The 23,853-nt window shown below is 42.2% G+C and overlaps 1 protein-coding gene and 1 non-coding gene across 2 annotated transcripts in view; both read right to left on the reverse strand.

The window, feature by feature from the left end:
* Window positions 1-23,853, reverse strand: part of COP1 (COP1 E3 ubiquitin ligase) — a 189,457-nt gene that overhangs the window by 17,573 nt on the left and 148,031 nt on the right. The gene's annotated exons all lie outside the window — the stretch shown is intronic.
* LOC143788988 (small Cajal body-specific RNA 3) lies at window positions 6,918-7,051 on the reverse strand. The gene has a single exon (XR_013218804.1).

Raw genomic sequence — 23,853 nt, forward strand, 5'->3', positions numbered from 1 at the left:
CTCAACTTCTACTACTGTCAAGGTTCTCAACATAAACGGGTAAAGTTACGAAGTGACGGATCAAATGTAAATCCACCGTATTCGAGAAGGATTTGCTCAGTCAACAAAATTAAATGCTATGGCCATACTCAGAATCATGCATTGGGAACCTTCATGGCTAAGATGAGTGGGGCTTTATTTGGCACTGGAGACGTTCCGGATCCATGTGTATGGCTTCACGGAGCGATCTGTAATGATATTACAGATTGCGGTGTTCTCCGATAATTACATTCTGCCCTTACACTGGCTGCCTTCACTTTGCATACAGATGACATACTGTAATAACCGTGACACGCCGGATGTTACAGCTCTTCACAGCAATCAGTGAAGAGCGGCTGTCAGGTAGGACAAGTGCAGGAAAAGCCGTAGAGCCGGAGACAACTTTTGGAGAAAGCAGGAAGAACGCTAACAAGTTACTCCCCTCGTCACTCAGTTATTTTATTGCTCCAAATGTTTTATCTGCAGACTTCTGTGACATGCGGAAGCTACAATTATTCTCTTAGGACGCCATGATCTTTCCCAAAATATACAGCAATAATCAAAAAATGTGTTTAAAAATATCCCTTTTTTTTATATGTCCCCCAATCAAAAACAACATCTTGTCTGTTGAGATTCGATGTGCCGCTATATCTTCACCCATGGGTGTGGTTCACTTTGTCTCACCCCTGTCTGTGTGTATGGAAGTGTGCAGATCTCCTGGATTGAGTGCCTTTACTAAAGGAGTACACACACACAGTTCTTGCACTATATGTCCCAGGATGCTAAATTAGATAAATTAGATAATGCATCTTCTGCAACACAAGCTCTGCAGTCCTATGTAGACCATATTTTGAAAATAGCTGAGTTGCCGTGCAGAAAATCACAAACTGCGCTGCACCAAACTTTGGTGTGTTGTACATTTGTGTCCGACGGGTACAGCATAAACTTCTTCACTTAGGCTACTTTCACACTAGCGTTAACTGCAATACGTCGCAAATGCGTCGTTTTGCCGAAAAAACACATCCTGCAAAAGTGCTTGCAGGATGCGTTTTTTCAGCATTGACTAACATTAGCGACGCAGTGCCACACGTCGCAACCGACGTTGTGGCGGATCGTCGGGACCAAAAAACGTTACATGTAACGTTTTTTGCTCCCGACGGTCTGCTTTTTCCGACCGCGCATGCGCGGCCGGAACTCCGCCCCCACCTCCCCGCACCTCACAATGGGGCAGCGGATGCGCTGGAAAAATGCATCCGCTGCACCCGTTGTGCGGCAGAGACAACGCTAGCGTCGGTCGGTGACCTCGGCCCGACGCACTGCGATGGACCGAGCCCGACGCTAGTGTGAAAGAAGCCTAACAGCTACAGTTACAATTGTCCTCTGCTTCCACTCGCATCCAAGTCAGTCTGCACGCTGCCCAGCAGGGTGGATTAGGAAAGGACACAAAACCACTGCTCACTGTCAATTGGCCTGGAGTTCCTTTTTCTATTTAATAAAACAATACTTGCTGAGGCTTTGTCGAGTAAGGCGCTGTTTACTTGGTGCTTGGTTAGTGGAGATTTTCAGCTTTCAGAGTGTTATCTGGATTCCAGGTCATCATGTTCCTAGTGGAGCATAGCAGGGAGCACAGAAAACACATGGAGAAGACGACAATCACTTATGCTCCACAGGACGGATCCAAACAAACTTGTGACGCAAGACATTTCCTGAAACGGCTGGTACCATCACAGGACAAAGGGCATAAATCCAATAAAAGCCAATGAATTACCTGAACCTGTAAAGCTCCTATTGAGATGTGACCCTACATAAATCAGACTCTTCAATTACTTAAAGAGCTTGTAAAACGCTAGTAGACATTTATGTAGCAAATGAAATGTAGGCCCAGTGATTGCTCATCAACTACTAGAGTTTCCCAACTCCTTATTACAATTGTTATACTATTCCACCGTATTTATATTGTTAAAATTATTCCACTAATCACATTTTTCACAAAGCACAGTACCAGCATAACAATTGTTCATTTACAGACTAGAGCCTTATTCAGACATCTGTGTACGAACTGTGTTACATAGATTTCTGAATGAGGCTTAAGCCCAATATTAGGTTTCTTACTTGTACTTTTTCATCTCTTTTAGGGCTTGTTCACACGATCCTTTTTTTGCTGCGGATCCGCAGCGGATTTTCAACTGCGGATCCGCAGACGTTTTCCATGCAGGGTACAGTACAATGTAACCCTATGGAAAACAAAATCCGCTGTTCCGACGTTCCTTTTTTCCGCTGGAAAATCCGCGCTGATTTTCTGCGGAAAAAAAGAAGGACCATGTCTATTCTTTCTGCGGATTCCGCTCCTGTTTTCAACATGCACCAATAGGAAAGTGCTGTTGAAAACCCGCAGAGGAATCCGCAGAAGAAACAGTCGGAAAATCAGCAGTGCTGTTTTGCACTGCGGATTTTCCAAATCAGGACCTGAAAAAAAAAAGGATCAAAAAAAGGATCGTGTGAACATAGCCTTAGCCTCTGTGTAACTATCCTCGCAAAGCTTAATAGTCAGACCTTCTTTTACTGTTAAAATAACATTTCTCAGCAGCTCCCTGCTTCTCCTCAGTGCTGCAAGCCCCTCGCTTCGCTCTCCTGCATGTATTCGAGTTGACACCAGTCTCTGCTGCTGACAGAATGTATTTACTTAGTGTACAGTAAACACAGACAGGACTAAATAAATATATTAGGCAGAAGCTGATACAGCAGAAAATATATTTTTAATATAGAAAGGTGACCAATTTACATTGGATTCAAGTCTCACAAGACAGAAGAGCTGAAAACAATGCAGTGCAGGGCTCTGAGCCCAGAGTGATCACTGAACAGCTAAACAGAGCACAGTGCCAACTATAGTTGAGCAATATTGGCAGCTGGCTCATAGGTCAGTATAAGGAGTCGTGCCAGCAAGGCTTCAGGGATGGGACGTGGATCACTGAGTCAGCACAGAGTAGCGGAGCTGTGCTGACAGCCAACACCGAAGTCATTGTGCCAGTGCAGCCTCATGGCGATCAAAGAAACTGGGAAAACAAAAGAGCGCAATAGGGTCTTATCCGAGGACACCGGTAGAATAAACGTGGAAACGCACTCACCTGGTGGGGTTGCACTGAGGCAACTTAAGGCAGGCACGTAATAACAGCTGCTGCACGACACCAGTCATGGAGAGACCAAGAGCAATGCGGCAAGGGATGGAGGTGTCATTCAATGAGCTGCTGATGAAGACTCAAAAGAAGAATAAAACTTGAGAAAGTTTATTGTACAGGTTTACAGTGTCAACGTGTTTCAAGGCCACACTTTGCTTCTTCTTCAGGACAGAACATAACCAGGTTAAGTTTAGTCCTGATGAAGAGGCCAGGCGTGGCCTTGAAATGCGTTGACACCGTAGACCTGTACAATAAACTTTCTCAAGTTTTACCTCGAGTTTTCATCAGCAGCACATTGAATGACACCGCCATCCCTTACTGACAGACAGGTGGTGTGCTGCCGGCTCAGCACAGCTTAGATGAGCCGTGTTGACTGTCTGCACAAGAGAGAATATTCTGAACTGCGCATGTACGGTTTACTGAAAGGGCAGGTGAAGAGCCAGCACAGGAAGCTGGCTCATAAATGACAAAAAGACTTACTGGCACTTCCAAGCAGCCAAGCTAATGTGGATAGGTGCATATTAGGAGCAGCTACCTCCATATACAGGTATATTTCTTTGTTTATTGCTGGCTCATAAATGATTAGAAGCACACACCTTAAAGACACAGGTTGGCATCTGCGCATGCTCCACCTTTAGAATTGGAACTACTGGAGTACGGTTCCAATGTCCCAGTCTGCTAAAGACGGTAAAGGTGCTGGACTGGTCAAGCATGTCTCCAGACATAAACCCTACTGAGCATCTGTAGGGCATCCTCAAATGGAAGGTTGGAGATATGACATCACGGAGATAATGCTGTCATGGAGGGGGGGGAAGAGGATTCCAGTGGCCACCGGTGAAGCTCTAGTGACCTCCATGCCCAAGACAGTTAAGGAAGTGCTCGAGAATAATGGTGGCGACACAAAATATTGACACTTTGGGCACATTTGGCCATTTTCACTTTTGATGCCAGCGGTTCAGACATTAATGGCTGTGTGTCGAGTTGTATAGAGGGCACCAAATTTACACTATTATACAAGCTGTACACGGATTACATTGTACCAGTGTCAGATCTTCACTGTTGTACCATGAAAAGATATAATAAAATATTTACAAATATGTGAGGGGTGTACTCACTTGAGATATATACTGTACATATGGGTTTAAAAACGGCTGCCTCCATAGCTAGTACACTAAATGAACATCACACCATTAATCAAAAAGCTGTCTGCTCAATTATGCCGGGGGCGCTGAGCAGAAGTCATTCACCACTGGTTAATCGCTTCCTCTATTCAAGGGTATAGCCGTAATTCCAATAAAGCAAGTTGTTAATGCCGCTTGTGGTTATTAACTTTTAATAATGTATATTCTATTCAATCACAGCCCGACCGCAGACGTCCATTTGTTTCTCTAGAGCCGTGGTGTGTGGCTCTTAGCGCATCAGACGTCAATGATTTTTCACGTGGGCAAAAAATGTTCTGAATTTCATCAGTATTTTTGATCTGATTTTCTTTACTGTTTGATCTTTTTTTTTTCCATCAGAGTTTCATTAGTTTTTATGGAGGTTTCTGAAAGCTTCTCCTATCAAAGTCTGAAAAACGGATACCAGACAAATGGCATCCGAGGGCTGTCCAAATATTTCATGTAATAATTGCACTTGTGAGTTTAATCCGTGACTCTGGATCAAAACAGAACTGGTTTCCGTGATTTTGTGAGGACCACTCAGTCTGCAAAAATGAGTGGACAGGTGACTAGCCTAATGAACTATAATAGGTACGAGTTGGATCTATGAAAAACGGACGTCTGCATGAGACCTAAAGAAGGTGTCAGAAGCCATCAGGAAACTGATGGCAAGAAATAAAATATATATCTCCACCATACACTCACCAAAACTAGTATAAGCTCTGTATACTTATTGAGCTGGAGAAATAACGGGGATGGTGGTTACCATGGATGATATGTCGGTGAAATAATGGAATAATGATCCCCTGCGGTGTGAAAAGCTGAAATCCCTCAAGGACAAAGAAAACCATGCAAAACTAAAGATTTTTATAACTTGATAACCGCCTTCCTGCATAGTACTAATCGTTTTTCATCTTCGACATACTTAACACAAATCAAATTTCTCAATTTGATTATAGATGAGTGACTGGAGGTAAGAGAACAAGGAAAGAGATAAGAAAAGAAAATAATTTGTACAGACTGGATTTTTTAACTCTTAAGGCCCCGTCTCACATAGCGAGATCGCTAGCGAGATCGCTGCTGAGTCACAAGTTTTGTGACGCAACAGCGACCTCCATAGCGATCTCGCTATGTGTGACACGTACCAGCGATCAGGCCCCTGCTGCGAGATCGCTGGTCGTGTCGGAATGGCCTGGACCTTTTTTTGGTCGTTGAGGCCCCGCTGACATCGCTGAATCGGTGTGTGTGACACCGATCCAGCGATGTCTTCACTGGTAACCAGGGTAAACATCGGGTTACTAAGCGCAGGGCCGCGCTTAGTAACCCGATGTTTACCCTGGTTACCAAAAAAAACAAACACTACATACTCGCCTTTCGGTGTCCAGGTCCCTTGCCGTCTGCTTCCTGCTCTGACTGAGCCGCCGTACACTGAGAGCAGAGCGCAGCGGTGACGTCACTGCTGCTCTCACTTCTCACTGTACGGCGGCACTCAGTCAGAGCAGGAAGCGGACGGCAAGGGACCTGGACACCGAAAGGCGAGTATGTAGTGTTTGTTTTTTTTGGTAACCAGGGTAAACATCGGGTTACTAAGCGCGGCCCTGCGCTTAGTAACCCGATGTTTACCCTGGTTACCCGGGTGCTGCAGGGGGACTTCGGCATCGTTGAAGACAGTTTAAACGATGCCGAAGTCGTTCCCCTGATCGTTGGTCGCTGGAGAGAGCTGTCTGTGTGACAGCTCCCCAGCGACCACACAGCGACTTACCAACGATCACGGCCAGGTCATATCGCTGGTCGTGATCGTTGGTAAATCGCTTAGTGAGACGGGGCCTTTAAAAGAACCAGGATTTATTATTTATTTACACTTGTTTGTTCCTTGTTTCAAGAGGTTTTTTGCCTTTTCCTGTTCACGTTCAAAAGCAAAGTCTGATTTTGAGGAGTTGATGTTCAGTGAATTGAACATTACCCGTGTACATTTTATCTCCATGTTACATTCACCTGATTTGTGATGCACAATTACTAACAATGAAGTCCGAGGGTGGATAATATGTGAACGAACATTGAAATGCAAGGTGTACCACGTACGGAGCTCTCCTTCTGACACCCCTCCACATGCATGCAAAGACCACTAGCTATTTTTAACAGACCAAAGAAAGAAAGAAAAAAAAAAAAAAAAATCACACCCATGCATCCCGCCAGTATTTTCCAACTGCATCTTGCCCTATGCGCCACATATTTTTCCACATCGCTTCAAAAACATCTCGTATGTCTGGCTATGTAAAAAAAACAACCAAACCACCACAGCACTGCCGTAATACAAAAGTAGAGAAATGCACTTGTGGATCGCTAATGGTACGGCTCACTTCTGCTGGGCATAATACACAACTCGCAGAGAACACGCACAATAATAGTTGAATAAAAAGTAGGAAAATAAATAAAAAATAAAAAACCCTGAAACCAGTCATTAGTAATGTGCCATTAGGTTCAACACAATATACGTCGTTTACTTCTTGTTTGCGCATTGATCTGTGCTGCTCTCAAACTACATAAATGTATCAGCGAAGGTGGTGTCTGGAGGGGAACGATCCGGCTCTGCACGCTCTACAGAACCAGACAGAGATCTCCAGGACATTACTATAGGAAGCCTCGTACCGCGGGCAGACACTGCACCTGCACACGAGGAGTCACTCGGCTTCCACAAACTGCTCTACCACGTTTTGCCACGTATCGTGTGTGGCTGTAAGACATTCACACATAGCCCACATGGAAACGCCTGCTGCCTCCTGCCCCGGGGTATTCGTTCCGGTTACTCCTGCATCCAACATGGCTACTGCAGTGGCAAGGGAAGTACAGTGTACGTCTGACCTACACCTTTCTCCAGTGGTGGACACAGACTGAAGAGGGCCCCAGTGCAAGAACAGTATATGGGTCTTTCAATGATATGTCCGCCCCTGCCTATCCTGTGGAGACGTGATTCAGACTTACCGATGCTTCCTAAGCCACTGCGGAGGCTAACTTGGTTGGAAGACAATTGGAAAGCCGGTCTCAGCCGAAGAAGCAAATTGAGGTCACCAGGAGGGGAAACTATAGCTTACAAATGTATAGTATATCCCCCATTTAATTGTCTGGGTGGAAAGTCACTTAAGAAGTTAGAATTGTTACATTTCCTAATAACTTAATTACATAAATTTGTATGTAAGTTGGTTATAACAAATCCAATTTCACCAGTGGATAGGTGTTCGTGGTGGATGAGCAAGTACAACGCTCCTCCATCCATTGTCTATAGGGGCAGTCAGAGGTAGCCTAGTGCTAAACTTGGCCGCCGCCTAATCCAACACAAATTGTGTGACCCCGCTCTTGGCAATGGTGGAGGTCCAAACGGTGGATTGTGTATAGGTGATACCGTGCGAAGATGGGAATGACCATTTATGTGCGCCACTAAAAGACATGTAGCTCAACGAATGTCACGTCAGAACATCTGCGAAAAGTTGTGTCACTGTGATTGAAGTTTCCACAGGAGAAGTCAATTTCATCGACAGTAGAAAACGGACGCCTACCCTGTTCCTAAGTCCAACAAAGTCTCCACATCAGCAGTAGCGGGTCTGAAGGAAGTGTAAAGAGTAGGTACAGCACCATGAAATATCTAGGCTTACAGCAACTCCTATATTGTATTTATTTACTGCCTAAGTGAACTTGAAAGGACCTCTAGATTTTACACTGCTCCTCACACCGGTTATTAGGAATTATTATGGTGATTCATTAAGGTTGCTCCAGTCACACGCGCTTCCCCATCCATTCTGAACGGTGTGAAGGTGCTTGGAATAGCTCTTTAGCCACCTTAATGTTGCTTATTCTGCCAAAGAACATCCTTAACAACACATCCCCATTGACTTGGATGCTCTATATGTGATGTAAAAGCTTGCTGTGCTGCCAATGCATTTTATCTTCTCCAGCTCTAATGCCAAGACGTGCCTTAACGTTGTACATTGCTTTGTCCCACATCACTTAGCAATATATATCTATTCAGACCAGGATGTCAAGTTCTGACCATGTCCTGCTCAGCCACCTTCATGCCAAAGCACATATTTAACATTGTATCTCTGTGGCTTCTCCTGTTGTCTTGTGTAATTCTGATAAATAAATTACGGCAAGCTCTTGGAGACGCCGTAACTCACACTCTCCAGGTGCCAGCCATAAAAAAGATGGACAACGGCACTTCAGCAACCTTCAATACCCGTCAGAGAGGGAGAGAGCGGGAAAAAGGCTGCGTTAACCACTTCCCAGTCCTGTAGTCAGGAGAACGTAATGCAATTACCAATATGCTGCCTTACACTAATGTGCCCCAATATCGTAAAATGAAGGACTCGGACGACGGGCCAAACTAAATACAGGACAGGTAAATTATATATGCCATTAGATAATTATAAATGTTCCCATCCAGGGAAAAGTAGAGACGGACCGAAAACAGCTATTACAGGCTGTCAAGGCTCATGTCTGGCTCTTCGCTACTTCCAAAGAAATGATGAGCTAAATGCTGATCATTATGGCTTATAAGGAGAGATGTAAAGCAGAGGAAGACTGGAAATTGTACTTAACTAAATGGATAGCATTAGCGGCTATAAAATAACCAAATATTACAGATGAAGAGCGAATTCTCTGCAAAAATATGCATTTCATCCAACAGGAGACATTATGGCATGTTCAGACTATCAGTGTATTACTATCAGGGAAGCGAAATGAGGTGTGTACATTGTGTTCAGCTTCCTGATGGTACATGTCTCTGAAGGCAAGTAAACCACCAGCCCGAGACCGTGTCCGCTTACCACCAGCCCGAGACCGTGTCCGTTTACCACCAGCCCGAGACCGTGTCCGTTTACCACCAGCCCGAGACCGTGTCCGTTTACCACCAGCCCGAGACCGTGTCCGTTTACCACCAGCCCGAGACCGTGTCCGTTTACCACCAGCCCGAGACCGTGTCCGTTTACCACCAGCCCGAGACCGTGTCCGTTTACCACCAGCCCGAGACCGTGTCCGTTTACCACCAGCCCGTGCCCGTTTACCACCAGCCCGAGACCGTGTCCGTTTACCACCAGCCCGAGACCGTGTCCGTTTACCACCAGCCCGAGACCGTGTCCGTTTACCACCAGCCCGAGACCGTGTCCGTTTACCACCAGCCCGAGACCGTGTCCGTTTACCACCAGCCCGTGCCCGTTTACCACCAGCCCGAGACCGTGTCCGTTTACCACCAGCCCGAGACCGTGCCCGTTTACCACCAGCCCGAGACCGTGTCCGTTTACCACCAGCCCGAGACCGTGTCCGTTTACCACCAGCCCGAGACCGTGTCCGTTTACCACCAGCCCGAGACCGTGTCCGTTTACCACCAGCCCGTGCCCGTTTACCACCAGCCCGAGACCGTGTCCGTGTACCACCAGCCCGAGACCGTGTCCGTGTACCACCAGCCCGAGACCGTGTCCGTTTACCACCAGCCCGAGACCGTGTCCGTTTACCACCAGCCCGAGACCGTGTCCGTTTACCACCAGCCCGAGACAGTGTCCGTTTACCACCAGCCCGAGACCGTGTCCGTTTACCAACAGCCCGAGACCGTGTCCGTTTACCAACAGCCCGAGACCGTGTCCGTTTACCAACAGCCCGAGACCGTGTCCGTTTACCAACAGCCCGAGACCGTGTCCGTTTACCAACAGCCCGAGACCGTGTCCGTTTACCAACAGCCCGAGACCGTGTCCGTTTACCAACAGCCCGAGACCGTGTCCGTTTACCAACAGCCCGAGACCGTGTCCGTTTACCAACAGCCCGAGACCGTGTCCGCTTCTGAACCGTGTTTTCTTTCAACACTTTGTAGGCATCAACAAATATGGTATCAGTAATACCCAAAATAACTAGGCCCAAGAGTTCAAACTAACTTCTTCCTCATAAGAATTCTGTGTTCTCTGCGTCACTGTTCAAAAGCAAGTTGACCAACTGTGCCAACATTTGTTGATCATTGTGAACCTCTTTTGTTCGATGTGCAGTCTAAGACCATACAGTTGCAGGTCTTGATAAAACCACATATGGTTGTCTATACCTACTTAACTTTCTGTAATATAGATGAATTTTGATATACCATAATGTCTAGACATCATATACTCTGACACAGCTGCATATGTGAAAAACATGAATATACTAGATGAATGCCCGATGTTATCGCATTGGGAGAGCGGCAATGTCACGATGGGGGGGCAGGCATGCGGCGCTGTTGATGCCTAAAGCATCCTGTGATAATCGAATGACTTTTGCATTAGGGGACTCGTGCTTGACGCCTACACTTATATGCATTGTTTGTGTCCCAGCGATGCTGTTGCTCTTCAAGAGTCTCATTTACCCTTTGTTGTCTTCGACATTGTAACTTTGCCGCTTTCCTTTCATTGTCACTGGTGTACTTTTTAGGAGGAGCCATGTTGGCGTTGATATTGGCTTTTTAAAGGGGTTTTCCCAACAACAAAAGTTCATTTTAAAAATTGTCTGTGTCTGACCGTATACCGAACATATCACATCTCCTGGGCAGGGGAGGAAGCAAAAGACAATACTGACATTACAGCAGGAGATCGCAGAGGATACATTTTGTGAGGAAAAATATATATTTTTTTAAAACCATCAGTGAAATATTTTACTTCACAAAATGAATCCACTGTGATCCCCTTCTGTAATGTCAGTATTGTCTGTTGCTTCCTCCCCTGCCCAGGAGATGCGGTATGCTCCATACACAGTCAGACAGTCAATTTTAAAAATTAACTTTCATTCCCGGGAAAACCAGTTTAATGTGACCAGCTTCCTCTGCCTGTAGACACACTGCACATCTGCCACCGGGATCAGCCGAAAGATTCACTGTACCTGTACGTAATTCGCGCATGCGCAGTAAATCAGACCGCCGCTGTCTTTGTGCAGACAGCGGCGGTCATATTAAAACTGAGAATGCGCTCCTCCTGTACAAAGATGGCGGCGGTCAGTGAATCATTCGGTTGATCCTGGTGGCGGCGTGTTCGCGATGGTGTTCTGCTGGTGACACCGCACAAGAGGCTGCGTACGGCGTATACAGTTTGTGTGTGTGGTGCGACAGTGTTCTGCAATAGGTTGGTACCAGCAGGTTTCCATATTGAGACAACCATCACTTGGGTGTCCCAATATGGCGGTCGGTGAACTTCCTCCACTTGGAATTCTGGGATACGGTGACATCTGGACAGAACAGGAAATTAAAACATTACAAGGCAATTATATAAATAGATCTTTGGTATATAAAATGTTATCAAGCTGCTTTGGATTTTCAGATATATAGCTGGGCCCAGAAATAATGTAAGAAATAGCAATTGCAATGAGAAAATCAAAATCTGAGATTTAAACTTTCAGATGTTTAATGACCTTTACTCTTCACTCCCTGTGCAAACATTTTAGGCAGGTGTGGGTAAAAAAGGGCAAAGTAATAATGCCTTCAGAAATAGAATGCGTTAATAGTATATTTTATCAATTAAAATGCAAAGCGACAGGGTAAGAATAAAGTATAAATCAGCGATGCACAAACATAGGACCTGGGGTGCAGAAAAATGGCAGCAGGTGCTCTGGATTGATGAGCCAAAGTCTGAAATACTAGGATGTAACTGAAGGCACTTTGCTCAACATTCACTGCTTTTGGATTTGTGTTTTGACTAGTTTTTTTTTTCTATTTATGCCTTTTTTGTTAGCGCCCAATTCATTATTTTATTTGCACCTTTTTCCAATTCTATTTTATTTGTTCTCGCCCGTTTTGTTTGTTTTTTTTCACTTGGTCTAGCCATTTCAGATACATTAGTCTAATTCATCAACTGAGACTTTTTCCAAGTTGAAAAAAGGATTTTCAGAAGCGACATCCACAGAAGATCTGTGGTTACTTCTCCAAGATGTTTGGAGCATTCTCCCCGCTGAGGTCCTTCAAAAACTTTGAACAACTTATTGATACAATTCAGATTTCATTATTGTTCATTCCCCTTTTTATTAATCGATAAAAAATAAACTATTAATGATTCTACATTTTGAAGTATTTTTCCACTAAATGAATGTTCGTTTTCTGTTGGATACAATAATTTCAATGGAAACCTGATTGACCCGTTACGACACCAGTGAATCCCAATCCTTCACCTTTTCTTAATCAATACACAAAGTTATTTTGTCTGGCATTTTCAACCCCTTTCTAATGCACAAGTGGTCAGGTACTTTTCTGGCCATGACTAAAGCCACCAATGGGTTGTCTCTCAGCTTCCTTAGGTAGGACAATTCATCTGTCTACTTATGCAGTGATTCACGCAGAATCATCTTCAGAAGATAAAAAAAAAAAAAAAAAAAGTCATTTCCTGGCACAGAAACCCTGTTTGCACAAAAAAATGACATTCATAGCTAAAAGCAGAGTCACCGTTTATAAGCCAGGACAGATAACTTCAACAACAGTTTTCAATCGTGGTGCTGTAATGCTTTATATCCCCTGCGGAGGCAGTGCAGGGAAAAGAAACACCTTCTGCCAGGTTTGTGCCACAAGCTATAGGTGATTGGTTCAAAACCAATCTGTGGAGTCCAGATGAAGCAACGTCAACCACTTCCACATAATATAGCTCTAAGAAATTGCTGAACATTATATTAAAGGAGCTGAAAAATAAGACTTTTCTCGGGACTTCTAACTGCAGATAACGTTCTCATTTTCAGAGAAATTGCTCTCAGACACATCGTGCATGGTGTCCCGTTTTTTGAAATGAGCACATTCTGGCCAAACTAGAAGCTCGCGCCCGTCACACCGTGATGTTCAACTACCTTGCAGCTACAGAACATTTGCTGAAAACAGATGTGATGATCTTTTCTTAATAGCCCCAATTGCAATTATCGGCTTAATGTTCTGGGCTGCATGAAAAACCAGCAGCCCAGCAATTATCAGCACACGCCACTCGTATGGATTTTCCTACATGTATTAAATAGGTACGGTGTGAGCGCAGTGGGATTTTGATCTCTGCGTAATGAACCATGGTGTAGGAATGATTTATTCTATTTACATGTATAGAAGGGACTGCAGAAAGTAAAATGGAAACTATAGTAAAACAATCGGGAGGAGATTTGCTGCCGTAAAAGCTTTTCTATGAAAATGTCGTGCAATTACTGGCGTTCAAGTGTCGGTTTAGCAAGAGCTTACACTTCATTTCAAACACGTAAAATATAAACTAAAAAGAAAAATGAATGGTCTGTACTATGGCCAGATGGAAATGTAAGGAGGACCTGTCGCTTGCCATTAATATGTAATTTTGTTTTACCCGATGTAAATGTCACTGTTCTCCCGAATCCGTCATTTTTCTTCTGGTCCTGCTCCTCGCCATTCCTGAGATATGGCCCCCTCTTCCGCTCATATAAATCTAGTCTTGTTAGTCAACTAGGCATGGTCTGCAAGACACCTCCCATATATTTTATGACCACACCCACTTGGCTAGCAAGATCAAGTACAGCTACAGGACAGAAGGGGCCATATCGCAGGAATGGTGAGGCGCTAGAACGAAAGAAGACCAATGTCCGATTCAGGAAAACAGCGGCTAGATCCTGTCCACAACAAAAAGTTGAGAGTAATGCAATGTTTTGGACTTACTCCAGTTCTTCCAACCAAACCACAGTATGCACCATCTACAACAAATTGAGGTTCTTACAGACAGTGCCGCCATCAGGTCTGGCAATATTTCCATCACAGCACAGCCTACCGAGCAAATACAAGATATTTCAAGAAATGTTGTGCACCTGTTTACACTAGCCATACAAATCAGAAACAGTCCGTGCCAAACTTATTTCTTTCTCCCCTTTTTCAGTAACATTATTGTTCTATACATGATATAAGTCGCTGTGTCCTTGGGTGTCGGGAGCGGCGCTGATCATTAGGATGTCAGTGTGCTACATACATCACATTCATCAGCACCGGGATGACTTGTTTACTGGCAGATTCACCGACTCAGTCAAGGAGGCACAGAATAGTCGTGCCGCGGTCCTGGCTTCCTTGCAGAGTATCGCAGACATATTCATAGGGACAAAACAAATAATTAGACTTGGAGCACTTCTGCTGCGTACCAACGTAATATCAACAAGCGAGGCGGAAATCTGCGTGCAGTTCGGGTTCAGCTCAGTAACTTTACAATTTCCGTAATGGTCCGGCAGCCATTCATGCTAGCTGGACGTGTGTATGGTTTACCTTGGCCTGATGGTGCATGTAAGGCCATATTCACACGACCATATAGCGGACGTACTGACCAATCATGGCTCTCCCGACCCAAAGTGAATGCTTATCAGGCTACTGGTTCAGGCCAAGAGGCTATGGGAATAGCAGCCATAACAAACGCAGAAAAAGGCAGCGGCTATAATAAGCCCTAAAGGGGTAATCACAATGGTAGCCAGTCTAATAAAGAGACCTACGTGACCTTAAATAAAGCCAAAAATGTTTCTTCAAGGGTAGTCAAACCAAACCTCTTTTGGATGTTAATGAAAGGGGTCGTCTGCTTTCATAAAACAAATCCTCCAAAGGCTTGATTTGCTTTAAAATGCTGCTTTCTTGATGTCAAGTCTATAGCACATTACCGCTGCAGTCAATCACTGAGCTCAGCGGTCATGTACAGGTAGACTGCCGAGGGTAGTGATTGGCTGCAGTGGTCATGTGTTGGAGATGTGATGTCACTATTGCAGCCATGTCTACAAATACCAACATGTTTGCGCTCATTTTGCCATTTTAACCCAAACCAAGTCTTTAGAAAGCAGACAGCCAATTTAAGGGGGTAATTCCACTTCAGCCATAGAAAAGATCTATATAAATAGTAAAGCGTGAATTGATATGAAAATTATATTTCAGCACATTACTTTTCCGCCAGTGAAAGAACAACACAATCTGTCGGGGTCATACGATGGCTTCTACTAATAGAGCGGTGGCGTAATTTTGACATTCACATAAACAGCTCATCTTCACCTAGATGGAAGGTAACATTATACAGCGTGAGATCCCGATACCTGCATGTGTCGGGGTTATAGAGACTCTGCCAGAGCAGAAACACAAGTCTGCAGACTCTGTTCTTCTGTAAATGTCAGCCGCTAGCCGGCTGTATGCGCAGATATCCCTGCTGGGTACCACAACGCTGATTACTAATAAATCACCTCTTATTTCCCTGTTGCCTGTTTTGCTATAAATTAACTTTAAAGGGGCTTTACAAACCCAGCCGCCTAAGATAGCATTTCCCGCAGACGTGCAGCGCTTTACTGTGCTTTCACTTAGATCGGAGTGAGATGTATTTTGCCTTTTTCTTCCTTTACGGAATGAAGGGGTGGGGAAAGGAGGAAGGTGAAAAGTTTAACCAGTGAAGAATAAGATGAATGATGGAAGTGTGACCCCGCTCTCACCGGATTACTCGGAAGATCACTCCTAATTAATCAAGAGTTTTTTTTATGAAATATGGAGCACATAAGAACATAACTCATCTCCTTATATACAAGGAGAGAATTGAGCGGAGGAGACCCATAAAGCAAACTCAAAAGGAGACCCCCAAATGGATTATTTTAGTCCTCATATTTAATGGAGATGTTTTGCAACGTAGGCTACCCATTAAAGCTATCCATATACCCATTCAGCTTTCAAGTATTCCTCCTGATACTTTCACCCTCATACACATTTGGGTTAGTATGTATGTGCTCTCAATAGCGAGAGGCAATAAACGGTTACCCCACATCTGATGGCTTATTGCCCTTAAAAGGGGTATTGTCACATTATTAGATTGCTTCAGTTAGATGGCATAAAAGTAAGCACATTTGCAACTGACTTTTTTTTTTTTAATCTGCTTTCAGTCATTCTCCTGCATTGAGAGCTTTTTTCTTACATAGTATAAAGCTAGTTTTCAAAGAGCTCGGCCACAAAAGCCTAGCAGAGAGTGCATACTTTCCAGGCGAGGAGTTAGCTCCTAACATCCCAGCCTCCTGTCTCCAGCCCATTGATTTCTATATAGAAGTTAGCTGCTCATCTCCCCCAGTCTCAGCTCCCGACAGGGCTCTCATCAGTCAGTTTTCAGAGAAGTTCTAATCAAGGCTCTCACTTTCCTGGGGCATGTGATTGCTCAAAGTAATTTATCTCTAAATGCAAATCTAGTGATAACCATGTAGATTCAGAACCACCACTGACAGATCATTAAAGTGTTGTAGAAGGACGGAGCTCCTGAACAGAACTGTCACTTAAGGAAGGGTGACTGCTCCCCAAGCAACCAGAACTAACATACTCTTTAAGGGACAGAAGTGATGAGATTTGTGTCTTCCTGTCCTTTTGGGACTGCAGAAAGAAGTTGACGCCCAAAGGGAACATTCAGGCAGAAGCTTGCACAAATGGCTTTGGCTATTAGATTTAGACAGAAAGTCAAAATATGCCTTTAACTGTAAAACCACAAGGGAACCTCTTGCTGTAGATCTGTCTGCACCTGAGTGTCTCACTTTTCCCCATAACCACTTTTTCTGCATGTTAAAACGGCCCTAATTCCTTAAATAATGCCTTTACAAGATCCCTCTCCCAGCCCTCAGTCACATTAACCTTTACCTAAAGCCAATTTTCTGCTTGTGGTTTCCTTATCTGGATCTCTTGGTTGATTGCAGCTCTGATATTACTTCTTTCGCACTTGTAGTAGTTGCATTGCACCCTCCCTCCCTCTTCTTCCTCCCCATCTCAATTGCCTCATCTGCAGTAATGAACTCTCTTTTCAGACAAACAGCCGGCAATTTGCTGGGCTTTATCCTAACGAGTACGAGGGCCGGAGAAGAAATTAATATGCAGAGTCATATTCGCCTCTGTGAACGAACACCTTTTTGCATTGTTTTAAGAAAAGCCTTTGGAAGCATCGGAGCCAGAAAAAAAAAAAAAAAAAAAACAATCATACAAAACAAGAACTGGTGAGCTTCTCTCTGCAACCATTACCCAAAACTGATCTAAATTCTACACAGCGGCAGGAACGGCGTTCGCAGGTTTCACGATTCTCATTGCATTTGTTTAACCGAGCTCTTTGAACTCTTCTATTGATACAAGACATTGCGGTAAGAATATACCCAAGGTCAAGGAAGAACATGACGGCAAAATAATATCTTTTTCTAGACACAATGGAATCAGTTATGCATTTACCGAGGTTCAGCGGCGAGGTGGACTAGGACGAGGAGAACAATAAGAGAAAAAAAAAAAAAGGGGGGGCCAGCTCACCAGACAACCATTGATGGGTGCACGGAAACTCCACGCCGATCCACGTGGTGAAATGTAACAAAAAAACAAAGTTGATTCCAGCTCCACAGAGATGCCTTGAATAAAATTGAATCCTTTATTGATGCATATTTAAAAGACAAGGGTTGTCATGCTCTCCATAATGTACGGGAAACGAGCTACGCGTTTCGATCTGTTACAGATCTTTTTCAGAGCTACACAAACACAGACATATCAACATTTTAAAGGTGCTACCAACCAATCAACATGAAGTACAAAGACATGTGACTTAAGGTCCTTCTAATACAATACGAAAAAACAAACAAATTTCTTAAAAACAACAATGTATTACTATAAAAATTCATTGCAATATAAATATACACAAAAAAAATATAGAAACGAAAAATATATAAACAGCTCATACTGTGATGTTAGTAATGATACATTAACTCGTTACGTTTATTAAGACCGGCTGGAAACCGGGTATTTAAATGATAAATCCAAAAGGCTTCACGTGTGAGAAGACAACGTTTGAAATTCCCACCTCGCTGAGGCTTGTTAACACGTTCAATGCCATATGCCAGAAAATATTTAGTACTGCAAGCATGTTGAGTGATAAAATGTCTGGATGCAGCCGAAACTGATCGAGAAGAATTACCTGCATTTTCTATGTCATATAAATGTTCATTGATCCGTACTTTTAGCTTGCGTGATGTACAACCAACATATGACAATTGACACATAGTACAATCAATTTTATATATCACAAAAATAGTATTGCAATTAATGTATTGTTTAATAATAAAGTTTTGTGATCTATCAGAATTAGTGAATGACTTGTTAACTGACGTGTGGGCGCACATTTTGCATCTATTACTGCCGCATTTATAGAACCCATTATAATTCAACCATGTTTTACTTATGTTTTTATCTGAACGGAACATACTCGGAGAAATTCTATTGCCTATAGTGGCAGCCCTTCTAGGAATTACATTAATGCCCGTGTCAAGAATTCTCGCCAGACTTGAATCCTCATAAAGAATGGGTAAAAATTTATTAATAAGGTTCTTAATTTTACTAAACTGAGGACTAAATTGAAAACAAATAAAAGGTTTTTTATTTCTATCTTTATTGGTTGAATTTGAAACAGCTTCATTTGTACTACTTGGTGTAATTAGATCGTGACGATCTCTATGATCAACAATTTTGCGAGCCCTATTTAGCATCCAATATGGATAGCTACGACGTTTTAATTTATTGGCTGCCATTTCAATTTCATCTCTTAATACTAAATTGTCACTGCAATTTCTCTTGACTCTAACAAACTCCCCAACCGGTATGGACTGAATGGTATGTGAAGGGTGTCCACTTTGAGCATGTAAAATAGAGTTACCGCTAAGAGATTTATGGTGGGTTTTTGTCTCTATAACATGACCAGCACTACCAATTAAATTTAAATCCAAAAAATTAATTTCATTCTGATTAAATCTATGAGTAAACCGTAGATTATAATCATTCAAATTCAAATAATTAATGAAATCGGGTATGGCAGATACATCGGCAGACCAAATGATGAGTAAATCGTCGATGTATCTGCCATACCATTGAATGTGAGAAAGAAAAGGATTGGAAGCAGAAAAAATATGATTATGCTCCCAAAATGCCATAACTAAATTAGCCAGAGAGGGTGAAAATTTGGCCCCCATGGCCACACCTGTTTTCTGTAAATAATAACGAGAATCAAATGTGAAAAAATTATGAGTCATAAGAAAAAAAGTGACCTGTAAAATATATTGTTTTAGATCCACAGAATAATTACTAAAACTGTCCAACTGAAACTGTAAAGCGTGCATGGCCACACAATGTGGAATACATGAGTACAGTGAAACCACATCGCAGCAAAGCCACGTATATTTCGCTGACCATTTTTTATCAGAAAAAATTCCCAAGATTTCCCGTGAGTCCTTGACATACCCAGGGATTTTACTTACAAGAGGTTGCAATAGGGAATCGACCCATTCACAGAGATGCTCATTAGCTGAGCCAATACCAGAAACTATTGGTCTTAAAGGGGGAATCCCATTACCTTTATGTACTTTTGGTAAACCATGTATGATGGGGCACACAGGATCTTGTACAGTTAAATAATCCGATTGTTTTTTAGTTATAACCCCCAAACTAACACCCTCTTCGATTATTTTGATTGTTTTACTTTTAAATTCCATGGATGGATTGCCTCTTAGTTCAATATAGGTGGATGAATCAGATAACAGTTCCATTAGTTTGAGATGATAATCAGTTACATTAAGGACAACCACTAAACCACCTTTGTCAGACATTTTGACTATAATGTCTTTCATGTCCTGTAACTGATGTAAAGCCTGCCATTGTTTCCCCGAAAAATTATTATCAGATTTAGATCTATTAAGGGTTACACTTTGATCCAAATTACGCAGTTCTCGCTCCATCACCTCTTGAAATCTGTCCATACATTCAGATCTGGACTGGATGGGATAGAAATTGGGGTTTTTTGTTGAAAAATTATGAGATTGGTTAATTGTCATTACATTTGAATGGCTCTCATTATACAAAGATTGTAAAGAAACCAAAGAGACCTGATCAAAAAAATCCATTCCATGAAATTCATTAGTTTGGGAAGAAAACTCCTGTTGTTGTTGTTCAACATCTGCTTCATTATCCACATTAGTCAAAAAATGTTTTTTAACTGTTAAATTACGGATGAACTTGTTAATATCCAAAAGGGTGGCAAATAAATCAAATTTCTGGCTAGGGACAAAATTCAAACCAAGGGATAGAACCGCAAGTTGATCATTAGTTAAGACTCTGGATGATAAATTCAAAACATTGTCATTATTATTCACTTGAACATGCGTCTCCTGTTGCGCGTTGTAACCCCTTGATTTTCCACGATGTTTTCTGCCCCCACGCCTTTGGCGTTTTTTGAATGCCGAAAAAACTTTTTCTTTCCGCCCACACCTGCATCATTAGCAGATACATCTGATAAACTATGGTTGTTATCCGAAGAATCTGGATCGGAAGATGTAAAATTCACGTGCATTTTTGCTGCCGTTTGTCTGAAGTGAGACTGGTTTCTTTTCAAAATAGATCTGGGAGTTCTATTTATATTCTCCCATTGCCCCCATTCGTAGACTTTGTTAGTGGCATAGTCATTCAAGTCTCTGGTAAACTTTCTCTTTTTTCTCTCCATAATGTCATCCTCTAATATAGAAATATTTTCATGCATTTTCTCAACAAGAGAATCAAACTGAGACAAGTCCTTATATTGTACTAATAGCGCATTAACATCTTCCATTTGTTTCTGTATTTCATTCAATTTCATGTCCTCATATTTGACAATAAGCCTCATTAAATTCAAAGAGCAATTGCTCAAAACATTATTCCATTCCTCCTGAAATTCCAATGAGAAAATAGTAGTAGGAATCTTCTTAATACGTAATCCCCGTGGGATCATATCCTTTGCCAAGTAATTGTTCATAGTAGTTTGATCCCACCAAACTTTTGTCTCCTGTAATAGGAGTTTTTCCAAATTGTTCACATTATCCTGTAAATCAGGTGCGGTTTTGGGATCTGCACCATCTTGTGAAAACACACGTGCTGCCTTCTGGGATCTATCACGAGATAGGATGGTAGCCATAGAATTGTAAATCCAAATACTGTGCAAACAATCCCGTAAATATTTTCAAATATATATATATAGAGTCAATTTGAATTTAAAATATGGGAGCAATGTTCGGGAGCAACGGCAAACGGTATCGTGAACAATAAGAGAAAAAAAAAAAGGGGGGCCAGCTCACCAGACAACCATTGATGGGTGCACGGAAACTCCACGCCGATCCACGTGGTGAAATGTAACAAAAAAACAAAGTTGATTCCAGCTCCACAGAGATGCCTTGAATAAAATTGAATCCTTTATTGATGCATATTTAAAAGACAAGGGTTGTCATGCTCTCCATAATGTACGGGAAACGAGCTACGCGTTTCGATCTGTTAAAGATCTGTAACAGATCGAAACGCGTAGCTCGTTTCCCGTACATTATGGAGAGCATGACAACCCTTGTCTTTTAAATATGCATCAATAAAGGATTCAATTTTATTCAAGGCATCTCTGTGGAGCTGGAATCAACTTTGTTTTTTTGTTACATTTCACCACGTGGATCGGCGTGGAGTTTCCGTGCACCCATCAATGGTTGTCTGGTGAGCTGGCCCCCCTTTTTTTTTTTCTCTTATTGTTCACGATACCGTTTGCCGTTGCTCCCGAACATTGCTCCCATATTTTAAATTCAAATTGACTCTATATATATATATTTGAAAATATTTACGGGATTGTTTGCACAGTATTTGGATTTACAATTCTATGGCTACCATCCTATCTCGTGATAGATCCCAGAAGGCAGCACGTGTGTTTTCACAAGATGGTGCAGATCCCAAAACCGCACCTGATTTACAGGATAATGTGAACAATTTGGAAAAACTCCTATTACAGGAGACAAAAGTTTGGTGGGATCAAACTACTATGAACAATTACTTGGCAAAGGATATGATCCCACGGGGATTACGTATTAAGAAGATTCCTACTACTATTTTCTCATTGGAATTTCAGGAGGAATGGAATAATGTTTTGAGCAATTGCTCTTTGAATTTAATGAGGCTTATTGTCAAATATGAGGACATGAAATTGAATGAAATACAGAAACAAATGGAAGATGTTAATGCGCTATTAGTACAATATAAGGACTTGTCTCAGTTTGATTCTCTTGTTGAGAAAATGCATGAAAATATTTCTATATTAGAGGATGACATTATGGAGAGAAAAAAGAGAAAGTTTACCAGAGACTTGAATGACTATGCCACTAACAAAGTCTACGAATGGGGGCAATGGGAGAATATAAATAGAACTCCCAGATCTATTTTGAAAAGAAACCAGTCTCACTTCAGACAAACGGCAGCAAAAATGCACGTGAATTTTACATCTTCCGATCCAGATTCTTCGGATAACAACCATAGTTTATCAGATGTATCTGCTAATGATGCAGGTGTGGGCGGAAAGAAAAAGTTTTTTCGGCATTCAAAAAACGCCAAAGGCGTGGGGGCAGAAAACATCGTGGAAAATCAAGGGGTTACAACGCGCAACAGGAGACGCATGTTCAAGTGAATAATAATGACAATGTTTTGAATTTATCATCCAGAGTCTTAACTAATGATCAACTTGCGGTTCTATCCCTTGGTTTGAATTTTGTCCCTAGCCAGAAATTTGATTTATTTGCCACCCTTTTGGATATTAACAAGTTCATCCGTAATTTAACAGTTAAAAAACATTTTTTGACTAATGTGGATAATGAAGCAGATGTTGAACAACAACAACAGGAGTTTTCTTCCCAAACTAATGAATTTCATGGAATGGATTTTTTTGATCAGGTCTCTTTGGTTTCTTTACAATCTTTGTATAATGAGAGCCATTCAAATGTAATGACAATTAACCAATCTCATAATTTTTCAACAAAAAACCCCAATTTCTATCCCATCCAGTCCAGATCTGAATGTATGGACAGATTTCAAGAGGTGATGGAGCGAGAACTGCGTAATTTGGATCAAAGTGTAACCCTTAATAGATCTAAATCTGATAATAATTTTTCGGGGAAACAATGGCAGGCTTTACATCAGTTACAGGACATGAAAGACATTATAGTCAAAATGTCTGACAAAGGTGGTTTAGTGGTTGTCCTTAATGTAACTGATTATCATCTCAAACTAATGGAACTGTTATCTGATTCATCCACCTATATTGAACTAAGAGGCAATCCATCCATGGAATTTAAAAGTAAAACAATCAAAATAATCGAAGAGGGTGTTAGTTTGGGGGTTATAACTAAAAAACAATCGGATTATTTAACTGTACAAGATCCTGTGTGCCCCATCATACATGGTTTACCAAAAGTACATAAAGGTAATGGGATTCCCCCTTTAAGACCAATAGTTTCTGGTATTGGCTCAGCTAATGAGCATCTCTGTGAATGGGTCGATTCCCTATTGCAACCTCTTGTAAGTAAAATCCCTGGGTATGTCAAGGACTCACGGGAAATCTTGGGAATTTTTTCTGATAAAAAATGGTCAGCGAAATATACGTGGCTTTGCTGCGATGTGGTTTCACTGTACTCATGTATTCCACATTGTGTGGCCATGCACGCTTTACAGTTTCAGTTGGACA

Source organism: Ranitomeya variabilis, chromosome 8, assembly GCF_051348905.1.
Source record: "Ranitomeya variabilis isolate aRanVar5 chromosome 8, aRanVar5.hap1, whole genome shotgun sequence".
Classification (NCBI taxonomy): domain Eukaryota; kingdom Metazoa; phylum Chordata; class Amphibia; order Anura; family Dendrobatidae; genus Ranitomeya; species Ranitomeya variabilis.